The 25,169-nt window shown below is 36.8% G+C and overlaps 1 protein-coding gene across 1 annotated transcript in view; it reads left to right on the top strand.

Annotated features, from left to right (window-relative positions):
- Window positions 1-25,169, top strand: part of LOC138713359 (uncharacterized) — a 467,222-nt gene that overhangs the window by 78,386 nt on the left and 363,667 nt on the right. The window lies entirely within an intron of this gene.

The raw sequence follows: 25,169 nt of genomic DNA on the forward strand, positions 1-25,169 counted from the left end.
TATGACGAGTTCATGCACTCTATGTGAATCAAGTTTGCAATGCCTAGTATGTTACAGTGACGAATTTATTGGTAGTGATTTAATTATTGGAATTACAAATTAAATATTTAAAATATATAGTTTCCACCTAAAGTAAAAGCGCAAATGTTTCTGCTTGAGTCAGTTCCAGTTGCATAATACAGGGTGATCCGTTTGAGTATGGATAAAATAAAAACACTGTAAAACATTTACCACTGAACTTTATTTGATGAAACTTTCTGCATACAACATTGAAAGATGGGAGATTCCTCAGAGCTCAACATGACCCCCATTGCGCACCCTGCACAACTCACAACGGTGATGCAAATCAGCTATGTTCGTTGTAACGTAAGAAGGGTGATTTGTTGAAAAACTTGAGTAATTTTTACTCTCAGATCATCAATGTTTCTGGGTTTCTGTGAAGAGACAATGTCTTTAACAAAACCCTACACGAAGAAGTCAGGAAGGGTTAGATCTGGGGAGTTTGGGGACCAAGCCAAGAGATAGCTGCTTCTCGTACTGGGTTTCGCCTGCGACCTCCTGCATGTTTTTTAACACAGAACCTGTTTCTACAAATGTTCGATACCACAACATTATGAAATCGTATTTAGGTACATTACGCACACCATACTCACGTCGAAATTCCCTTTGAACTTTTAGCACTTTCAAATTTAGCATACCAAAGAATACATTGTGTGATTTGTAGTAGCCATTTTTTACGATTTTCATTCGTCCTTTCAGATTATGCATAGTTGATAGTCATATATGGAAACTCCCATCTTTTAATCATAATATAACCAGCAAGAAATTTTTCCTATTATCATAAAAGCTTTATAATAATAAATTAATATATTCAATACCCAAACGGATCAGACTGTATTATACTACAATTTAAGTGATATAATTAAAATTGAGATTGAGAAAAAACAGTGGTTAAAAAAATAAAAGAATATCTATACGAAAAAAAGTTGCATAATGGACAGTTTCCATTAAAAGAAATATAATATTTAATTCTCTAACTGAAAATAGTGTTATTAAAGTTACTTAATTCTGGATTTATTTTAATAAACTCATTGCATAATCTTGGTCCACGATCTGTAGAATGAATTTGTCCTAATTTTATATTGTATTTGGTTCAAGTAAAAGAGGCAACATATTTCGCCTATAAATTGTTACAGTTTAGAAAATGTTATTAGGTATATGGGTGACTTCTAAGGGGGCATTACCCCTCATTGTAATAACTATAACTAAAAGAAGTTATTTGGTATTTTCTAAATGTACAAAATAACAGAAGTAAATCTGAATACTGTAGCTAAGCATTTCTTCAAATATAAACGTATAATATATCATATTGGTGGAAAGTTAATAGTTTTTCAGAAAAAAAAAGTTTTTTTTTCCAAATGTTTAACAATCTCTTATTCGGTAATTATTGCGAGCAGGATCGTCATTTTTGTCCATATGGATAGGAAATCTAATAAAGGATAATTTATCCCTCTGGCGTGTTTGAATAGAATGGACGGTATTCGTGTAAATTTAATGTTAAAACCCTCTAATTTCAAGCCACTGCACATCGCGAACGAGTGGCAACGTCGTGGCAGAGATCAGCTCACCTACCGAGCCGCACCGAGTTCGTTGACCTCTCACTCCTGTATCACGAGTAGAGTGTATTAGCACAGTCTACTATATACAGTCACGAAGCTTGAGTTTTGAGGGTGCTGGAAACAATAGACTGTGACGGTACTATTTTGCATTGCCTGTAATGAGGCGATATTAGCGATCCTAGTGGTAAGCAACTATCTAAGGTTTGCATATTTACTGCGTATTGAGCTTCGCGACTGTATATACTAGACTGTGGTATTAGTGGCGATGGTGCCGGACTGCTGAAACTTCCAACTTAATTTTCTAATTTACCGTGCATTTAATCACAAACGTAATATAGATTTTCTATTAATTTTCGTGTACTCTATCCTCCCAATCAATCTGCAAGGTTATTTCACTTTCTCCCTGTACAAACATATATATAAAAGACTAGTCCTAATACTCGTATTTATTATTGTAGGCCTACTACATTGTGTTCGTAGCTCGACCGGACCACTAAAACATTCAAATTTGAAAATTGTACTTTCAATAATTGTTCCTTTTAAAATTATTCATGTTAATTTTTTATTTCATCATCCTTAATTAAAAGTGTTCTTGTTTACTTCATCATCCCTGATTAAAACTTTTCTAACACTTGTTTATATAATTTAGGTTATGTTATAACGATCCGGCCGAGCTACGAATGCACTGTATTTATCCAACTAGTCGCATTCCCAACTGAATGTGCTGCTAAGATTTGCTATGTATTCGAGTTGCAAGCATGTTTCTTAGTTATTCTGTGGTCGATGACACCTCTAAAAACCACCTAGCCTACATAAAGTATACTGCTGTACCACTGAGCCATCAACTTGATAATGGCGTGAAAACCAATCCATGCGGTAGTCTATGAACCGTGATCGCATTAATAAAGGATAAAGAAACGTAGGTTGCTATCCAGCGATCAACGCTGTAAACAAACCGAAATTTTAGGCAGGATTGTTCTGTCTAGAGTTGAACAACCATCGAGAAAGCAAGACTAACAGCGCCCGCAAAGCCGAAAACCCGCACGACAATGTTGTCTACGTCGCGTCGTTGACGTATAGACTGCTTGTGAGTGTTTCAAGACTTCGGGATTTCGGGAGTATTCAACTCTCGAACTTCAAGCAGCCTTGAATCGCCACAGTTGTTTATACCAGACTGAACTTTTATCTACTTTGGCAACTGTTATATATGTACTGTATAAACAATCAAGTAACCTATTTGAAGCATCATCTCTACCTTTCTGTGTATAATAATCGGTTCCCCAATCTTTATTTAATTACTGGGCCCTTATTAAAAGGCTAGGAATTTTCTTTTCGTATGTTTGAGATCAAGTGTATAATCTCAAGTAAAAAAAATATTAACGCTTTATTTAACTTTATGCTTTATGTTTCTTAGAAATGTAAATTTGCTTGAGAATTGTTTTTATTTATATATCCATGGATAATATATAGGCCTAATAGAACCAGAACATTTGGTAACTAAAATACTGTTCTGTTTTGTATATTTGTCTCAATTAAAGATTTATAATGTTATTTATTTCAATTATGTATGTTATTCAAAGTTACGAAATTTTTCCACGCCGTCGACCAAATGCTATTTCGAGAATGATGAGCAAGACTCGAAGCGCACGAGAGTGACGAGACACGAAAGACAAACGCAACGAACACAGCGAGCGATAGCTGCAGTTGCTTGTGTTCATCTCTAGTTCTGTCCTAGTGGCGAAACCAGCTAAACGGGTTATTCTTTTATCTCATATTCTAAGTCTCATAGACATGGCGAAGGCCTACGCACTGTACTCCAACCACGAGAAAGTCTCTGCGGAATGAAACGGAGCGGGGTAATGCTGTGAATGAATGTTGATGTCATAAGGTCACACACGTGGGTACTCGTATCTCTATTGGGTCGCTCTCACAGCACTAACAATAACATTGTTACACACATATTTATACTACCCTAGATACAAAATTAGATCACTGTTAATCTCCTGGTCTTTTAATCCCTCCATATAGGAAATAACATATGCAGGAGAGCGGATGGTTTTTGAACTGACGTTATGATAATATTATCTATCTACTTCGCTTCAATAGATGACGCAATAGTAAGCACATTCCTTTCACGGTTGATCTCCTGGTTGGAGAACAGTAGACATGGCGAAGGCCTACGTACGTACGCCGGTGCATATTACTGATTAATATCATGTGTAGCTCAGACAATGGGAATACTTTAGACTTGAGAGAGTTCAGCTGCAGAGTGACACGCCCAACTCACGACCTCTTCAGTTAATTAAATCACGGGGGATTGTCTTTTAAAAACAGAGAAAGTCGTCTGGGTTGTGCAGTCTTGCAATCTTTCTGACTAAATATCGTTGACACCCAAGTCTGACAATCAACAACAGCAGTTTCTCCGTACTCCGCTCGCGCATACAAGCTTACGCAGAAAGTGCGTGTTATTTTTATAACCGCTCTGCAAAATAAATGTCGCTGGTAAAACCTTCACGCGACAATTAAGAAGATAATTGGAGAAGGCTTTTAAACTCCGCTTAAATTGAGTTACTCAAGACGATGTCATTGTGCCAATGTTGCAATGTAAGGTCACAGATCAAGCAGCTATCTTCCTTTTGTACAGAGTGTTTAAAAATATTGTAAAAGCCTTCCTGGGATTGTAAGGAAAGGCATTTGGAGCCGTTTCAGATAGGGAATGCATGCCCTTCGAAGCTTCCTTTCAGAGCTACGTCATTGCAACAGCCCTGGAGGTAGGCAAGATGTTTGAATTTAAAGGCTCTTTTGGTGCCTGGTAACTGTCTTTGTTTCAAAACATGATGATGGTTGTTCATTGTGCACTGTCAACACAGACTACAACTCAGGGTAAGACGACGCGGACGTATTACCTCTCTGTTGGCGAACAGGGAGTGCTATTGCCTACTACAACGCCCAATATGTACTCAATTTTCGCTTACAGTGTTGCTTGTTGTTTGTTGCACCGAAAGATCCTTTAATTTCGAGAATCTTGCCTAATTCCAGTGGTTCGCACTTTTACAACGATGTAGCTATGAAAAAAGGTTTCGGCGGACATGTAGGCCTATTCCCAATCTTAAACTGCTCCAAATGTCCTGTCTTACAACTCCACGAAGGTCTTTACAATATTTTAAAACAGCCTGTATACTCCTTGGCCATTAGTGCTATCGACATAATCACCACCACCATTAACAAATTTCCCCTCCGCCTTGTTCTTATACTTCTACCAATACTTCTCTTTCTAATGTTTCATGTTTTCATCCACCTCTCCTGTTTCTTACTTTTATCACTAAAGATGAGGGATTTGTGCGGTTTGTCGTCAGGTTGCATGTGCATAGACGTTATACAGCTGTATGCCCAGTGCCTGTGTTGACGTCCGACTTAAACAAACCACGCGAAGAGTACAGTCTAGAAATGACAAATGCAACACTTCGTTAAGGTATAGCAGATGACATTATACAAATATGAGGAATTTGTTAAAACATTAGTATAGTTAGAAGAAGAAACTTACCTTTATGATTCATCCATAACTTCAGAGCCATCCCAAGCCGAATTGCACTGCACTACTACAGACATTCTCAAATTATCGAATGTCAAACGTCGTCGTCGATCACTCAAACAGTTTTTGAACTGCGAAAAGCTTCTTTCAACGTCACAGGACGTTAACGGTGCATATGTCAAGTATACTATCCTATCGCATGATGATTTTACATTCTTCAGCATGTTACAAATTGTTAATTAGCCCTTATTTTTCTGAGAATGTTTTGCCATTTATTCTTTATCCTCTGTGTGCAAGATCCTGGAGGTTGATTTTTTCTGACACCTCTTTTATTATTGCTATGCCCTTGGATATTTCCAAACCAGTTGTTTCTAACTGTGTTATGCTTTTCTATATCGTTCCGTGATTCTGGTGTATGAACTTCATATCTTCAAATAGTTTAGAGGAAATAAGAGATTCGGCAGTATTAATGGCAGATGCATTTTCAGTGCTTAAAGCATCATTCACTTTTATAACTGAAGTGTAATTTACTGCATAATATGAGACAGCCTCTACCCAGGTACCCCATCTTGTAATTACTGGTTTTGGTGGAAGGGCAATACCTGGTGCAATGTCTCCAAATTTTTGTATTCTTGCAGCGCCTTAAGAAATATTTTCTTCATTGCTGACATGAAAGTGCCAACACCACTAAACATAGCACGGATCTCCTCAGCCAATCTATGAAGACCATGAGCAAGGCATCTTATGTGAATAATGTTCTTATACCGTTCTTTTATTCCATTTGCTGCCTTCACCATATAGGGGGCAGCATCGGTAACGAACAGTAGTACGTCTTCGTATCTAACCTCAAGAGGCCATAAAAGACACATAGCATTATGAAACAAGACTTTAATAGAATTATGATTCACTTTAATATCCAAAACCTCGGCAGTCAATAAAAAGGTTTTACCTGGACCGTCTCTTGATAGTACACCTACAATTACGTTTGCCACAAATCTGCCTGTTACATCGGTAGTTTCATCTTGTATTGACACCCATATTTTGTTACCGTTGACAGATCTTCTAATATAACCCAATATATTTTCATAGCAATCAGATACATAGTATTTACGGAGAGTTGTCTGATTCTGAACGTGCTGCTTACTATATTTTTCCAAAAATCCTCGAACGGAATATTTGCTTTAATCATCATCGCACATAAATCCTTAGCAAATTCTGATTTTGCATTTGACACTGATTTTGATGTAGAAGGAATCACCACCTTTAAATCGCGTGCAATATTGTCTTTATGTTTTCTACGTAATACTTCATACATAATATTGTAATTTCATACTCACATACTGTACATACAATTGTGTTTGCTTGGATGCGCAACATATCACTGCTGTATCTCCGCAACAAAGTACTTAATTTCACATCCTTTGCTTAGTTTCCGTCATTGTAGGTAACTACTGCTCACTACGTCCGTTCACCACTGCAGTGCATTGGACTATGAAGACCTGTGTTCGTTCCGTGTTGTTATGATAAGACGGCAAGTAGGCAAATGGATAGCGTGTAGTTGCATTTCTTTTGGTTGACTGGTCGTAGCTGTTCACCTATCTGTCCACCTATGCTGCCTGTCGAGTCAACGTGTTTTTCGTGCCGCTCACAAACCCCTCATCTTAATTTATCACTCATGAAACCTGAGTTGTTTACAAATCCACGTAGCACAGAATTTCGTGATTGGCTTTTTGTCGCATCTCAGCCATGAAACCATTCTGCAATGGAGCAGTATAGTGGGATATTTAATTACTTATAATAATTATAAAATGATAATTAATATTTACTTACTTACCAATGGCTTTTATAGAACTCGGAGGTTCATTGCCGCCCTCACATAACCCCGCCAATGGCCCCTATCCTAAGCAATATTAATCCACAGTCCCTAGCATCATATCCCGCCTCCCTCAAATCCATTTTAATATTATCCTCCCATCTACGTCTCAGCCTGTCCAACTAACACTATATAGCCTATACATGCTACATGTCCTGCCCATATCAAACGTCAGGATTGAAAATTCTTAATTGTGTAGGTGAAGAATACAATGCGTGCAGCTTTCTCCAGTCTCTTGTAACTTCATCCCTCTTAGCCCATATATTTTAAGCACTTTATTCTCGAACACCCTTAACTCTGTTCCTCAAAGTGACAGTCCAAATTTCACACACATACAGAACAATCATTCATATTTATGTAAACTAATTCTGTTGCTGTCGACTACAAAATTTAAATAGAGAACAAGTACGTGTTTGCCATGAAGACATGAGACAAGATGTTAGTTTGGCTATAAGAAAGGTGGGGGAAACAATCATACACTTTATGCAAGCGATACAAAATTGTTATTTTGAGATCTCAGTATAGAACTGTATACGGTTAGCGGTTGCAAAACGAAACTTTGCATGGGTAAGGTATGGCGTGTAACCGGAGCCCGTTCATAAGGGTGAGAGATGTTTTATACGTGTCACACGTCGATCATAAAAGTTCATTTTCTTTCCTAAGGAATCATTGTTAACAGGGTGCGAATTAAGATTTCTGATGAGGGGCGATAGAATCCTAGATAGAGAATACCATACATAACATTATTATTATTTTCATTCGATACGGCTCAACGCTTGGTCGCACTGAGTTGCTTGTCTTGCATCTTGATCATAATAATAATTAAGCTGCGGATTTTTAGGCACTAAAAACAATTGAAATAGGCAGGCAAAATAGGCATTCAAAATTCAAAAATAGGCATTTAAAAAGGCACTAACAATTTCTAATTCTTAATGGCTAACACGACCATACCGTAGCATTATACACTAGTTTCTATAGGAATGTCATGTTGACAGTGAATAACTAAATATTCCTCCAAATGTTGTAATGAGAACTGATGCCTGTTGTCTGTAAGAATGTTCTTAAATTGGGAGAAACTTCTCTCCATTTAACATGAAGTGATGGGGCAATACTGCAGGGATCCAATCTCAGCTGGGGACCAAACCAGTGGGAACGCAGTAATGTCATTGTCATTTCCAATCAGCAATAACACTTGCTCCCAACCAGGATTTCTTTTCACAATTTTCAAATACTTATTCCTCATTGTTTCTTCCACACTGCCTGGTATTTCTTTAAGAATAGTTTCTACTTTCTTCATAACTTGCACAGCATTGTGGAATGGAATACTCCTCGTTTCCAGTTTCGTTATGTAAATAGGCAGCTTTCCAAAGTTTGCTTTGATGAAAATAAGATCAGATCTTAGCTTTGGGTTTGCCAGGATAATATTTGCTGCTGGATAAAAAAGAAACAAATTACAGATTAAAAAAAATATCGATAGAATAGTCAATAAATTCAAATATAATATATAATACGGATATTTAGGCAACTTTTAGGCATTTATAAGCAAGTAGGCATTTACTAGTGAGATAGGCAATTATAGGCACTATAGAATTCGCATGGAAGTAAATCCCGAAAAGACAAAGTATATGATTATGTCTCGTGACCAGAATATTGTACGAAATGGAAATATAAAAATTGGAGATTTATCCTTGGAAGGAGTGGAAAAATTCAAATATCTTGGAGCAACAGTAACAAATATAAATGACACTCGGGAGGAAATTAAACACAGAATAAATATGGGAAATGCGTGTTATTATTCGGTTGAGAAGCTTTCATCATCTAGTCTGCTGTCAGTTGTATTACCGGTTGTTGTGTATGGTTGTGAAACTTGGACTCTCACTCTCACTCTGAGAGAGGAACATAGGTTAAGGGTGTTTGAGAATAAGGTGCTTAGGAAAATATTTGGGGCTAAGCGGGACGAAGTTACAGGAGAATGGAGAAAGTTACACAACGCAGAACTGCACGCGTTGTATTCTTCACCTGACATAATTAGGAACATTAAATCCAGGCGTTTGAGATGGGCAGGACATGTAGCACGTATGGGCGAATCCAGAAATGCATATAGAGTGTTCGTTGGGAGACCGGAGGGAAAAAGACCTTTGGGGAGGCCGAGACGTAGATGGGAGGATAATATTAAAATGGATTTGAGGGAGGTGGGATATGATAATAGAGACTGGATTAATCTTGCACAGGATAGGGACCGATGGCGGGCTTATGTGAGGGCGGCAATGAACCTTCGGGTTCCTTAAAAGCCATTTGTAAGTAAGTAAGTATAGAATTCGCATATAATACTCACAATGCCTTAAAATGTATATGTAACCTAAAAGCTTGTGTCCTCAGGTTAAGGATTAAAATAGGCATATAAGGATAAATCCGCAGCTTAATAATAAGTATATCCATGAGCAGGCTTAAGATAAGATGTGTAATTTCTGAGTTACTGATTTTTGTCAGCTTGCCGGTGTTGATAATACATTAATATTATTTCCTTTGCTTACTTTGTAATGTATTTTATAAAGTATACTCGTATTAAAACAATTATATTTTGTGGCAGGGATGTTAATATGAATTTTTGAAAAGGGGATAATTTTTCAACAGGGGAGAAATCCCCCCCATCCCTCCCCGTTAATTCACACCCTGATTGTTAGTATTTAATCGTTTTTGACCGGGATTGAAACCATGAAATTTTGTTGTAATGCAAATATGATGCCGATCATCGAAGAAGTCTGTATGCACACCTGGATTGTGATGCGAAGTTTTTGGGGATTTTTTGCGTCGTGTCGTGGATGTAAGTAGACACTGGACTCATGTGCAGTTCAGTGGGCTGCCGGGAGAGAGTTCACTGTGTCAGTGACTCTGATGGCAGAGAGGTCGCGCGTTTTTTCGGTCCAGTTCGCAGTGGCGAGAGAGAAAGTGAAGTTGGCAGTGACAGCGACGAAGGGGAGTGCCCGAGAGATTGACTTGACACGGCCGCCCTCTACTTTTCCAGACACCCCGGTGTCTCATTCTGGCTGATGCCTCGTCTGAAATTGTCTACACTTTTTAAATGTTAATAATTATTAACAAATGAGTGACAGGGGATTCTTAGGATACTACATAAAGTCATTGATTAGTGATTAGACCTACACATTATTCAATACAGGACGGCGAGGATTATATATATATATATATATATATATATATATATATATATATATATATATAATAGAATCCCTGTAATGCTCTCAGTTGGATGTTGTGACATTTAGATTTTAAGGAATTCGTTCTTATTTATGAGAATTGTGAATATGATTAAGAGTGAAGTAAATTTATGCAATTTAGGCCTATCGTAGTATTATTAGAGGTGTGATTTTATGGCGATTGTTTAACTCTGATTTCGGTGAATAAAATGGCTTGATTTCGAGTAATACAGAGTGGCTTAAAAGTCGCTTTCCCCAAACACTTTGTAACATTTAATTACATTCAGTTTACTTTTGACTACACATTTCTTTACAGATTTTGTTCAAAATGGAGGCCCTGCTTCTCGATACATAATTCACAACGTTTGGACACTGGTTTACAGGTGGCAGAACATAACTCACGATTTTCATCAATGACTGTTCGATCAGCTGTCGCAACTGATGCAGTTCCTACGGTTTCTGTGCAAAAATATCATTTTTGAGAATACCCACAACGAAAAATCATATGGCGTCACGTCGCATGATGTGGGTGGCCATTCTGTTGTGCCACGACGGCCTATCCCTTCATGGAATTGCGATTCATTTAAAGAAACTAGCAGTAAACAATAAAACAAAACAACAATAATAAGATATGACATCGGAAAAACAATTGACTCACGAACATGGTTGTCAACGCACCATTTATTACACCAGCTGTTCGTTTATTCAAGTTATGACTTCTGTATTTGTGTACAAGTATGAAATATAAGAACGAATATTGGAGAAATCGACTTCTGGCCCACTTTTTATTTCGTAAAAAATAACAAGATATTTCGTGCATATTTTGCACCCTAAAGTAACTTACAAGTAATAAATCAACATTTTTGAAACTATTATTGAAACAATACCTTTGAAACTAAGATAAAATTGTTTGTATCGTTAATAAAATTTATAATTCAGTTTCATTCGACTGTAAGGGGGTGACGACACTGCTTTCTTGATCACACGAAGACAATTGTTGCGGGAAACAGAAATGGCTGTTGTCTGCTGGCGCTGCTCCGTGTAAGCAGTCCCTGAAAGTATAGAGAGCGTATTCCGAATCTCAGCGCTGAGCAATCTGATGGCATCACGGTGTTCCGAATTTCACCGATGGAGTCACTGATGCTCCACTGGTGCCGCACCGGTGCCATCAGCTTCCAGAGGTGGTGGCTGTCTCCATCAGCCGCCATCAGTGAATCTGATTGGTTCTTGTGTAGGACGGGAATTAGCAGAAGAATGACATCGTACACTGTTGTGTCATGGCGGTGTGTTCTGCTTTAGTTCTACTGTATTGTTTGTAATGAGCACAACGTAAACACAATATGTTAATGGCTTATGAGCGAACATGTCAACGGACCAGTTATTACTACCGCTTCAGGAAATAAATTGTTTATGCTCTCTTTTCTTTGAACGAGATGGCAGTACGGAAATTTCGCAAAATTTTGCTAGCGTAGCACAGACAACAACTTATACAGTCGCCATGACAGCCATCGATCCTTCCAGCAGTTTTGTTCCTATTTCGCTGCAGCGTGACGTCATTGTTGTCCACCGATCCAGTGAGATTCGGAATACGCTGATACGTTCTACATCGTTGTCAGATACCATAGTCTACGTACGTAATTCTGAACGATCAAATGTGTAGAAATTTTCATGTATATTTCATATCGAAAATATTCACTTTTCATTTAGAAGAAAGAGTAATTTTTCGTGCGAATTCTCCATAAAACCTGTTTTTGTTGGTAATATCGTGTATTCTTTATCAATTTCGCGAAAATTCGCGGGTATATTTCACTTAACTTTGGAATTTCATTAAGAAATTTGCACTTTCCATGATTAAAATTAAGTTTTTAACACATTTCGCTTATATCTTTAATACCAAAAAGTTACACCCCTAAGTATTATTAATTATTATTTTTCCTTTACTTCTTTATTGAATATCATCATCATCTCCTTCCTAACAGTCCTAAAAAGAACTGTTTCGCTCTACAAATTTTCCTTCATCTCTTCGCAGGACGTAATAGCGATCTTTCTCCTGCTGTTTTGTAATTCGAAACTACTCGAGGGATTCTTGTTCTAGGCATACGCTTGACATGACAGTGCCAGTTTTATTGAATATATATCTGTAAGAGTACCTAGGCTATTTAAAATGAAATGACTACTATGTTCATCTGAATTGGTTTGTTGGAGAGCCGTTATATGGGTCTGTGACAAGATAAAAGTATATAGTAATTCATTCAAGAAAGTAAGTAAAGGCGAGTCAGTAAGTTGCAAATTGAAGTAGCGACCTACTTTTCTAATAAGGCATCTGAAGCTATCACCGCTAAATGGCAATATTTTCCAGGTGTCAAGATGATCGATGTGCGTGCAATCAAAACAACAAGATGGCGGAATCTCTGCACGAGTATGTCATTGTCGACCAGCGCTCCGTTGTGAAATTTTTCTGGGCAAAAGGTCCGGTATCAAAGAATATGAAGCAATGCTGTTGACTGGCAGACGAGTATCGAACACTGACTCGTTGACGCAGTGGAGATTGCAATGAAGGCAAATGTGCAACAAGTTGTCTACTTGATCCGAGCAGACACATTGAAGGAGACGATATGCTAGCCCGGATAGCATCATTACTAGACCTCGGATTTTTAGGCTCGAATAGGAGAGGTTGCAACTATAGATGAACAAAACTAACTGCCGCTCTCGCTCGCTGTGTTCGCTGCATTTGTTTTTCGAGTCTCAGCTCGTCATTCTCGTGCGCTTCGAGTCTCGCTCATCATTCTCGAAATAGCATTTAGTCGGCTTGGAAAGATTTCGTAACTTTGAATAACATAAATAATTGAAATAAATAACATTATAAATGTTTAAATGAGACAAAAAGACAAAACAGAACGGTATCTTAGTTATCAAAATGTTCTGGTTCTATTATATGATATTACCTATGGTTACATAAGTAGAAAAAAAAAATTCTTAAATAAATTTGCATTTCTAAGAAACATAAAACACAGCGTTAATATGTTTTTACTTGAGATTGCACACTTGATCTCAAACATATGAAAAGAAAATTCCTAGCCTTTTAATAATAATAATAATAATAATAATAATAATAATAATAATAATAATAATCCGTGGCGCCACAGCCCGTGAAGGGCCTAGACCGACCAGCCGGCTGCTGGCCTCACGCCCACATGCCGAAGCATAGGTGGACGATCATCCAACCAGAATGGAGGTATCGTGTGGTTAGCACGATGATCCCCCCCAGCCGTTATAACTGGTATTCGCAACCGGATTTCGCTACCTATCGCAGCTCCCCAAGTGCATCACGATGCTGGGTGGGCACCGGTCCCATACACTGGCCGAAATTTCATGAGAAATTTTATTCCCCCGTGAGGACTCGAACCAGCGCGCATTCCGTAACGCGAGTCCTAGGCAGGATGCCTTAGACCGCGACGCCACGGTGCGGGACAGCCTTTTAATAAAGGCCTAGTAATTAAATGAAGTTTGGATAACGAATTATTATACACTGAAAGGTAGAGATGAAGTTTCAAATAGGCTACCGGTACTTGATTGTTTATACATATAACAGTTGCCAAAGTAGATAAAAGTTCAAATAGGTATAAACAACTGTGACGATTCAAGGCTGCTTGACGTTCGAGACTTCGGGTGTGATCAATCTCGGCGTCTCGAAATACTCACAAGCAGTCTTCACGTCAACGACGCGACGTATACAACATTGTCGTGTAGCTTTTCGGCTTTGATGTAGGCTATAGAAAATCGAACTGTCGAACATCGTCAGGGCTCTGGTGAGAAGCATTCAGCTGAGGTAGGTTTTGTTGAAGAAAGCAGTCTCCCAGGTTAGTGGTCAGGGAAGGTGAACTGTTATTTCTGACATTGCAGAAACATAGTAGTAGCTGACAAAGTTATAGTCCGTAAAGACGGAAAACGAGGCGTTACGTGCCCCGCCCTGTTACGGCTTCGTCCAGCGCTTTAAATTACGATGTGAACAGCTGGTGGCCTGACACGTCATTTGACAGGGGAGTAGCATGGTCTATGAAAATTTTATGCTCAGTTATTCCTGTGGGCTACGGATGAGTCGGTATCTCGCTGTATAGGATGTTAGAGAACTTGCAAAGTGCGGACAAGTGTACCGAAATTAACTTTTATTGCCGTTACAGCTGATGTCGTTACTAAAGTCTGTATATGCATTGATTTTGTCAGTGCGGTGGGCGGTGTTTTCATTCCTCTAGGTAAAATTGTCCATTTTCTTCGCCAGAATTAACTTTTCCACAGCTTAATGTTTGTCCTGGGTTGTGAGATTCCTTATGATTGCAGAAGTCAAATGTACGAATGCTATTAATAAACTAGATTCCATTTTATTGTAAGAAAAATTACAATTTAATTACAAAAGTTTGAAACTGACTTTGATTTCTTTTTCTACATAGTTTCCCAGCTAAATTGAGACACTCATCACTTATGTAAGTAGGCCTAAGTGAATCATTCCTTCATTTCCAAAGTGGCCCACTCGTGACTCATAACTAGGGGGCGGATGTTGATGAAAAGTCATCTTATTTTTCACATGAGGACGATGCCTATTAATATAGAAATCCTTTCTATGTTGATATCAACGTAAAAAAGCAATTTCTTATAGTCTATTGCATTTTTTGACGTTTTTGAACTAATAGGTCATTTTTATATTTTTTTCCGGCATTTTTGGTCATTTTTAATACTTTGAAGAACTTTTAGATCATTTGGAATGCATTTTACTTTCTTCTTTACCGATAGGTCTGTTAAATAATTGTCTAACCAAATAGGTCAGTAGTAATTACCTACTGAATAAGTTAATAACAGTTAAGATTGAGTTTTATAGTTTGGAACAGACTCTGAAGTCCATCCCTTATTATACTGAAGGCTTCACTTCACACAACGGAAGTAATATAAAATGCTTGACAGCAGCTTAGTTTAAGTGAGGACTTTGACCGCTACTGTTCTTTTGTCAATACGAGGGTGTCTTTAGAATTTATGTTTGGAAAGGGGGAAACTTTCACCATGTCCTGGACAGGACGTTGTGTCCTCAACATGGTTCGGAAGGGATGTCTTTTGTAGTTGTAGTATGTATGTATGTATTCACACTGCAATGGGTATATACCCGGTGGCAGTGGTAACTAATTACACTCAATAATGACAATAATAAACTTATTAATTAAAAGTACAGTTAATAATAATACCAATAATTAACACAAATAATTAATACTAACAATAATAATAATAATAATAATAATAATAATAATAATAATAATAGGGAATATTCTAAATTAAATGAAGCACGATCACTTAAAATAACATTTAAAATAAATCTAATTTGTATCTTAAATCTAAGTTCGAACTAAAACCCACGAGTATGATATGTTCATATCTGCACAAGTACCTTTCCACATTAGACTCATTTCGCTGTCCACTCACTCACTGCACTGGAACTACGACACATTTCACTGATTCTATCCTGATTTCACTAACACTTCAAAAACATTTCACTGTTCAAATACTTTGCACTGCCACTATAAACTATAAAGCTTCCCTGACAGGAACACGTTTCACTTACACAACACACTTCACTGACACAACATAATTCTTCACTGATACAACACTTCAATAACAAAATATCATTTACATCCTTTACATACTGTGTATAATTACCGTCTATTAGTAAAGTCCTGAAGCCTATTTTTAAATACGTTTTTGGTTGTTGGTAAAGCCTTTAGTAAGTCTGCAGGTAAAGCATTCCAGTCCCTGATAGTACGATTGAGAAAAGAAAACTTTCCAGTGTCCGTCCTCTGTCTTCTTTCCCTCAATTTATATGAGTGGTCGTTCCTTGAAGAGTGATTTGGCGGTTGCAACCTATTTTTTATTTCTCTCCAGGCAGGCTCACCTCTGTATGTTTTGAACAGTACGCATAATCGAATTCGCGTTCTCCTGTCCGTGAGTGTGTCCCATTTTAATGGTGAATTTTTCCGACAATACTTGAGAGCCCGTTTTTTAATCTTTTCCAGTGTTTTAATATGTTCTAATCTGTAAGCATCCCAACATGCAGCACCATATTCCATTACTGGACGTACTAGTGATTTATATGCAATCTATTGGGATTTATCAGATCCTTTTCTTAGTACCCTCATCACAAAGTGTAACGCTCTCCATGCTTTTCCCGCTGTGTTCGTAACGTGTTCCCCCCAGCCGAGATCGCTGCTAAATGTTATTCCGAGGTATTTACATTTGTTAACTTCCGGAATGGTTTCACCCCCTAACGTATACGATGCGACTATTTTATTTATTTTCTCTCTAAAGCTGATGGCTTTGCTCTTTAGAGAATTTATTTTAATTTTGTTGGCTATTGCCCAATCGTTTATTCTATTTAGGTCAGTCTGAAGAAGAGTAGTATCTCCATAACTTTTTATTTCCCTGTATACCATACAATCATCCGCGAATAAGCGAACCCTAGACAAGATATTAACTGGCAGATCATTTACAAAAGCCAGGAATAGAAGAGGCCCCAAGACACTCCCCTGTGGGACTCCGGAAGTAATTTCAATTGGGTTCGATAATTCCTCCCCTACCCGTACTCTCTGAGTGCGACAAGTTAAAAATTCCTTGATCCACTGGAGTACTCTGAAGTCAATCCCCGTTGATTGTAGTTTAACCAATAACATATCGTGTGGGACTACATCGAATGCGCGTGAAAAGTCAATAATCACTGCATCTACTTGGCTACTGGAATCTAGACAGTATTTTTGACACAAAGATTGCAAGAATGCACGCTGCGCCCACAATTTGTTTTGTCATTCACATTCCCTCATCTGGAAGATCTGGTAACAAAAGTGAAGCGCGGAAGGAGGAGACGGAGAATGAAGCCACTGACATGGACCACCTCTGATTGAAACACATTGTAAACCCTCATTAAAATCTATAGTTTTCCCTTAAAACCTTCATTTTGTTCATGTTCTTTTCCTTTATCTTAGTCAAATTCCAGGAAGTTGCCTCCTCTCTCCGAGATTTGCAGGGCAGTCATTGAAACAAGGTGACTAATTTTTAAGACGTTGTGGTGCGAGTACGGTGAATAATATTTAAATGTCAATTTATTTCAATTTTATGTCATTTTTTCATTAGGTTAGAGGCATTTTAATGAACATTTTAAGGAGATTTTTAAGTCATCAACATCCGCTCTCTACTCATAACTGTTGTTAAGAGACAGTGACATCAACTGTAGATGGCATCTTAATTTTATTGACTTCTGTTCAAAGGAGATCATATTCCTGAAATTAGTTGTTATAAATCAATCTAAATCCTCTGATTGAGATTCTGACTGAAATGTACTTGACGATATGCTTCAGAGAAAGAACAATGTTTGTATGCATCTGAAGTCTGTTTAGTGTAACATGTAGCTAATTGGCGATGTATGCAATGGAGGGGAAAGGAATTGGCCATCCTACCCCATTATCTCCTGGCTTAGTTGCCTCATAAGTCGTGCTTTTTGGTATCACTTGTGAGGGTCAGACCTGTCTTCGGATAATTGACTAACAACAACAACAACAAATAAATCTACTTCTTCAAAACCTACACGTGTGTATGTGTGCATATGTAAGAATTGTTTTTTCTGTGAAGTACCTATGTACGTAGGTTTCCTCGATCAGAAGCTACAATTTTGTTTCTCCATAGTTTGTGGTCCAAGCAATATTCCTCATTCCTTTAATAATAATAATAATAATAATAATAATAATAATAATAATAATAATAATAATAATAATAATAATAATAACAATAATAATAATAATAACGATAATAATTCAATTCTAACGAGTACTAATAATATAGGAATACATGTGAGGAGTAAAAGTAGGAGGAAGAAGAATAAAGTGCATAAGATTTGCTGATGGTATGGCGTTGTTAGCAGAAGAGGAGATGATACTAAGGGATATGCTATTGGAGCTAAATGACAGCTGTGAGTAGTATGGGTTGAAGATAAATGCAAACAAGACGAAGACCATGGTTGTCGCAAGAAAAATAAAGAAGGTAAACTTGCGAATTCTAAATGAGGCATTAGAGCAAGTCAAGAGCTTCAAATACTTGGGGTGTAGCTACTATAAGCAGTAACATGAGCTGCTGCCATGAAGTCAAAAGGATGGCAGCAATGGCAAAGGAAGCTTTTAATAGAAAAAGGAGCATCTCCTGCGGACCTCTACAGAAAGAACTAAGGAAGAGACTAGGAAGTGCTTTGTGTGGAGTGTGACATTCTATGTGGCAGAAACATGAACATTACGACGAAATGAAGAGAAACGAATAGAAGCATTTGAAATGTGGATATGGAGAAGAATGGAGCGTGTGAAGTGGACAGACGGAATAAGAAAAGTTGTGTTGGAAAGAGTGGGTGAAGAAAGAATGATGCTGAAACTAATCAGAAAGAGGAAAAATAATTGGTTGGGTCACTGGCTGAGAAGAAACTGCCTCCTGAAAGATGGACTGGAAGGAATGGTGAACGGGAGAAGAGTTCGGGGCAGAAGAAGATAAAAAATGATAGACGACATTAAGATATGTGGATCATATGCGATAGACGACATTAAGATAATATGTGGATCATATGCGGAGACTAAGAGGAAGGCAGAAAATAGGAAAGATTGGAGTGAGCTGAGTTTGCAGTGAAAGACCTGCTCATTGACAGAACACGTATGTATGTATGTATGTATGTATCGTTTATTATTATTATTATTATTATTATTATTATTATTATTATTATTATTATTATATTAGTAAGAATGATGGAGAAGATAAAGTACTACTAATTTTTTTCGATAACTGTTTGGACGTAACTAATTAACACGTGTATTTTAATTGTGTAGCAAGGCGTTCACGTGAAATTTAACGAATAATTTTAATTGTAATTGGAAGAAATTACACATTGCAGCTTCTCTGTTGTATTAGTTTTGACACGCTAAAATGCATGAACTGAAATAAAAAGCACTCAACATCGTTTGAGAAATGAAACTTGTAGTAAAAGAAAAGAGGCTGACTGTTCTAGTATTTTTAAATATAAAATGCAAGTCTAATGGTCCATAAGTAGCTGGAGTGAAACTTTTGCACGGTATATGCTGTGTATGTGTTTCGTGACATCCCACACATGAAGAAAGTCTGTGCATTCCTTGGCTTGAGTCGCTACTCCGCTGCTATTTGGCAGCCTACCAGACACGCTTGCATTCCAGTACTCAAAACACGGCACTTTTCTTTTTTTAAGTTTTGTGTCCTTTGTTCAGCCAGCCATGGTCAGCATGGGTCTAAATGCAAAGGTTTCATTTTGACTGCATTTTACGATCGTAGATTCAAGACCTGCTTATAGTATGGTAGGCTATTTATGAATTTCCTGTGAAATGCACTGTGGTGGTTACTTCATATCTTACTAGCGGCACATCACGAGTGTTCCCTGTTTTTGTATTCAGTGTGAGATGAAGTCAGAATCTAAATTCGCCCAAGAATAATCATGTCCTTGATTTGTTTGATGATGATGATGATGATGATGATGATGATGATGATGATGATGGTGATAATGATATAGACCAACAAGTCGATCGCGGCCAATTTTTCTGTCGATCAATATTGTGGTCTTGTACTTAATATGTTGTGTTTATGAATTTACGATGATATAACAATACTGGTTCGGGGAATTTTATTACTAATGCGAAAGGTTGATACCACTGTCGACTAATCACAGATGTTCGATTATTATCGATATATGTATTCGATATTTCTTTGATATTGTTTAGATTGTACGCATGCTCAACATGATGCATGAACAAACAATGATTTTTCTTCTGTGTTTATGGTTAACGAACGCTAATTTAGATATTTTTGTTTTAGTTGTGATACATATTTAACGAATCCAGCAAAGAAAAGTAAAACATATTACTTCCATGACGACTGGGAAAGTGAATATTTCTTTACTATGGTTATAGATACGTGTTGCTGTTTAATATGCCAAGCCTCTGTGTCTTTGCTAAAGAAGGGGAATGTAGAGCGACATTATAATGATCTCCATCGTAGCAAATATGATAGAGATTTTCCGCAGAAAAGTTAATTACGTAAATTCAGTTGAAAGAACTGAGATCCAAACTGACAGTTCAACAAATGTTGCTGTCAGAGCCAACAACACATTCTAACAATGTTACGATGGCCTCATTTAAAGCAATTAACTTAATCGCCAGCAGATTTAAGTCGTAAAACTTCTGACCGCTCAAATCTCAGTGATAAATATTTGGAAGATTTTTTGAGGCTTGCTCTAACAAACTACCCCCTGATTTTCAACACTTGGTGAATACAATGCAGACACAGACATCACATAGATTCAAGAAGGCAGGTACAAATATATTATTGTATTTTGTTATACATGGACATCATTTTATTTTTACTTCAATTTTTATTGTACCGGTACCTGAGTTTTTTTAATGTACTTCACTCCCATCCCTTCTAGTAATGAACTTCCACCCAAGGCCGAATATGCAGTAAAAGTCGTGTTACGATCACAGTGTACAGTATTGAGTGAATATAGTACGTTCCAGAAATATGGTCGTACTTTCCAGTGAATAAAGTGAATTCATTATTGAATCATATTTTCACACAGGTATTGTGTACGTTTGGTTACGTCGTTTCCCTGTTTTCCCCACCCGTTTCTGCTGGTCCCTATGTAAAGGCTAGTGGCTGGGCTGTCAGCTCTTTTCTGAAAATATGTGCTGTCAGGAATTGTACGTCTATGTAATATTATACAACTGTTTCAAATAATTTAAATAAAAGGGCCTCATTAAGTAATTGTCACGTGATTTCCCCCTTTCTACGACCCTGCGACATATCAGGACGGACAGTAGACAGCAATCTGAGTAAATTTATCTGTGCGAAGTGGGCAGATTACAATACGTAAGTAAGGTACTCTGTTATGGAATAGGTACAGAATTATTTCAAGAAGCACAGGATTATGGCCCCCCATGTCGGCTGATGCTTTGCATTATTTCTTTTGGGGTTACTGTAAAACAGTTGTGTTTGTTAAACATCCTATAACAATAGAAGAATTAAGGAATTACATTCCAGAAACAATACATTCAATTTCAGAAGATATGCTTAAAAACGTTTTCGATAATATGCACACAAAAGAACTGAAGCCTGTATAGAAATGAACGGCCATCATTTTCAACAATTTGTTTAAATATTCAGATTTTGATTATTTTTCAATTTAAATGCACTCTCCATATTGTATGCTAATGTGCTGTAGACATTATATTATATATATTGCATAATGAATACGTCCGCCTGGATAGTTCAGTTAGTGAGTAAAAACACGTATTGTTAATACTGTAGTGTATTTTGAGTAAATAAAAACCTAACGAAATTTATCAAACTGAAAATTGTAATACTGTAGTTCCTAGTTTGCGTAAATGGATGTACTACTTTTTTTTCCCCTCCTATACCTAGTAAAGTGATTTGTTTGTATCAAACTCCGGTCGTGGAAGGGGGTAACATAGTGTTTGCGGTTCTCAACTGTTAATCCAAAGGTATAGCCAGGTTAATATTAGAAATGTTAGTAAAAACAAAATGATGATCCGGTATTTTATAATATGTCTGCATTTAGTTTTAAAGAAAAAAAAAATGGATCGTTTTTAGTACTATAGAATATTGCTTTCTTGTAACTTAGCAGTATGCAACAGTAGGCCTACATAATTTTTGTTTTCAGTATTGAAAGTAGATCATCTATGGCAGGCCTGGGCAACAAGTAGATCACTTATTGCTTGAAGTTGCTCAGGCCTGATATAGACGAAATGAAACTCTAAACATATCCTCCCAGCATGATCACAGTGAAAGCTTAATTTTATAGCCTATCCTTTTATTAAATAACAATACATAAAATCTGAAAACGGTATGTCTATTAATTTGATTAAAATGGAATAAAGCCTAACAACAATATTCTCTGAAGCGATTCGTGAAAATTAGGTTACGTTCCATTCAATTTGTCAATTTAATTGGCTAACTCATTCTGCTATTGTTTCATTCAGTACTTTAAATCGTATGGGAGGAGGGATAGAAATATTTATACAGTATTTACACTAGTTTCGAAATTTAAATGAGTGAGGTTTTTACCTTACGCATTGATTAATAGTACAATAATTGACGTGCATTGACGTGTACAGAATCGACCTCACAAAAGCGTGTAATCCAATGATTCGATCATAACCGGCCAAGACAATTAGGGAATATAAGCAGTAATAAGGGAATTTGAATCCTATCTGTCACATAATAGCGATCCGCTGACCCGTATGACCTCACTGATAATTTTCGCTGGCACGCAATTGAGAAATTACATGCATGCGCTTTCCCCAGTGTCAACAGGAGACATAATTACACTGCCCATTTTTTTATTACGCCTTGTGCAATCTACGAATACATTTAATTTAAAATTTTGCTTGAGGTGTGCACATTACAAGCTGTAGTCTCTTGATTCTCCTAAGCTTATCTGCAAACTTAGAGGCTCAAATTTGTTTTTAATTATCACAGATATAATACATAGCATCTCATGTTCTCATAATTATTTCGAAATGCGCAATTTAAAAGTCAGGCTGTTTATTCGCGTTCCCTTTTGTGTTTGTTTTAAATTACCGATTTTAATTACTTTCAATTATTTGATCATGTATTTATTTAAATTCATTTATTGTAATACGGCAAAGAATTTATTTTTATTTCTTATTTATTGATTTATTTCTATAAAATTTATCATTACAATAATAATAATAATAATAATAATAATAATAATAATAATAATAATAATAATAATAATAATAATATCAACAATTGTAATAATGATCGTCATCTTTGTTATCTTTTAAGAATGCGTTCTTTCGTTTATTCCATTCACAAATTTGTCACAATTTTTCATAAATACTAGTTATTCACAAATAGCAGGGCTTTAACAGAACTTAGGTAGCCTTGTATTTCAAAATCACGGAACTATTTTCGGCAGGCGAACAGAAAATTTTCACCAGTCCTCTTCTACAGTACTTACTTACAAATGGCTTTTAAGGAACCTGCAGGTTCATTACCGCCCTCACATAAGCCCGCCATCGGTTCCTATCCTGAGCAAGATTAATCCAGTTTCTATCATCATTTCTCACCTCCCTCAAATCCATTTTAATATTATTCTCCCGTCTACGTCTCGGCCTTCCCAAAGGTCTTTTCCATCCGGCTTCCCAACTAACACTCTATAAGCATTTCTGCATTCACCCATACATGCTAAATGTCCTATCCATCTCAAACGTCTGGATTTAATGCTCCTAATTATGTCAGGCGAAGAATACAATGCGTTGTGTAACGTTCTCCATTCTCCTGTAACTTCATTACTCATAGCCCCAAATATTTTCCTAAAAACCTTATTCTCAAACACCCTTAATCTCTGTTCCTGTTTCAAAGTGAGAGTCCAAGTTTCGTAACCATACAGAACAACCGGTAATATAATTGTTTTATAACTTCTAACTTTCAGATTTTTTTGACAGCAGACTGGATGATGAAAGCTTCTGAACCGAATAATAACACGGATTTTCCATATTTATTCTGCGTTTAATTTCCTCCCGAGTGTCATTTATATTTGTTACCCTCTTCTACAGTATTCCACAGAATTATAAGATTTATTAAGAAGTAATTGACACCAGTTTTTCATACACCAAAGTTCAAAGTGTAATCGGAACAATACAAAGATTGAAGTGATTGCAGAACAGTGTAGAAATGCGATAATAATCTGTCCATGTTGCAAAGACTAAACACGATGTTCTAACAAGTAGCACTTGTGGTCTCTTTTTGTGGAGTGTTGTACTGCTTCGATCATTAAAATCGTTTGGAACGTTATTAGGCTGTTAACTCACTCCATAAACTTTAACCCTTTGATCTGTAGGAATTTGAGCAAGATATGACTTTTGTATTGCTTTATCACTAGCATTCTGTGAGTGAATCTCTCGCAAAATAACTTGGAGGTCGCGTAGAAAGTGCTGTATGTCCGGTCTTAGTGAACGCAACGGCTAGGATGTGCAGTTTAATATTGTGCGGATGAATTCGAATTCTGCCATACACATGGATGTTTGTCCTTTGTTCATGTGATGTCCTATGTTGCCTGAGGTTGAAGCTCGGCTTCGTGTTCATCGCCCGAGAGTTTTGCCAAGTGTGCGTTTATTGTGTGAGGATTAAAATTCACGAAAAGGAAGTTGTTAAAGCCTTGGTAGGCCTAAAAACAGAAATGAATATGAATTTTTCTCTACTCCATTTCTGTATTTTCTTTATCGTATTTTCATTTACCTTTTCCTGTCTTTTTTTTTCTTTGTGTCTCGTTCCTCTTGTCATTTCTCTTTCACATTTTTTCCTGTATCTTATTCTAATTCCCACTAATTTTTCTTTACTCCTTTTATTTTATTTACTTTATTTTTCTTTCTTTCTTTTCCAAATACAGTACTTGAATTTTGCCCTTTTAACTAATAATGGTGTATGTCGTCGTTTTTCCTGCAATAACTCCAATGTGCAAAATATGAAATTTTTCAGTAGGACGAGAAAACACATTTATTCTTCCTTGGCAGTAATGCATAGGAGATTATGAATTCTTACATTTTCGAAATAAATAAATATAATCACATATAGGAGGTTTTATTATTTGCTGTATCACTATTTAAGTTATTTATTAGAGCAAAAATCTGAAAATCGATAAATACTGTATGTCACATAGGAGTTATTGCAGGAACAACAATGATGTATGTATGTATGTATGTATGTATGTATGTATGTATGTATGTATGTATGTATGTATGTATGTATGTATGTATGTATGTATGTATGTATGTATGTATGATTATTTTCGGTCTGTTAAT

This window comes from Periplaneta americana, chromosome 14 (genome assembly GCF_040183065.1).
Source record: "Periplaneta americana isolate PAMFEO1 chromosome 14, P.americana_PAMFEO1_priV1, whole genome shotgun sequence".
Lineage (NCBI taxonomy): Eukaryota > Metazoa > Arthropoda > Insecta > Blattodea > Blattidae > Periplaneta > Periplaneta americana.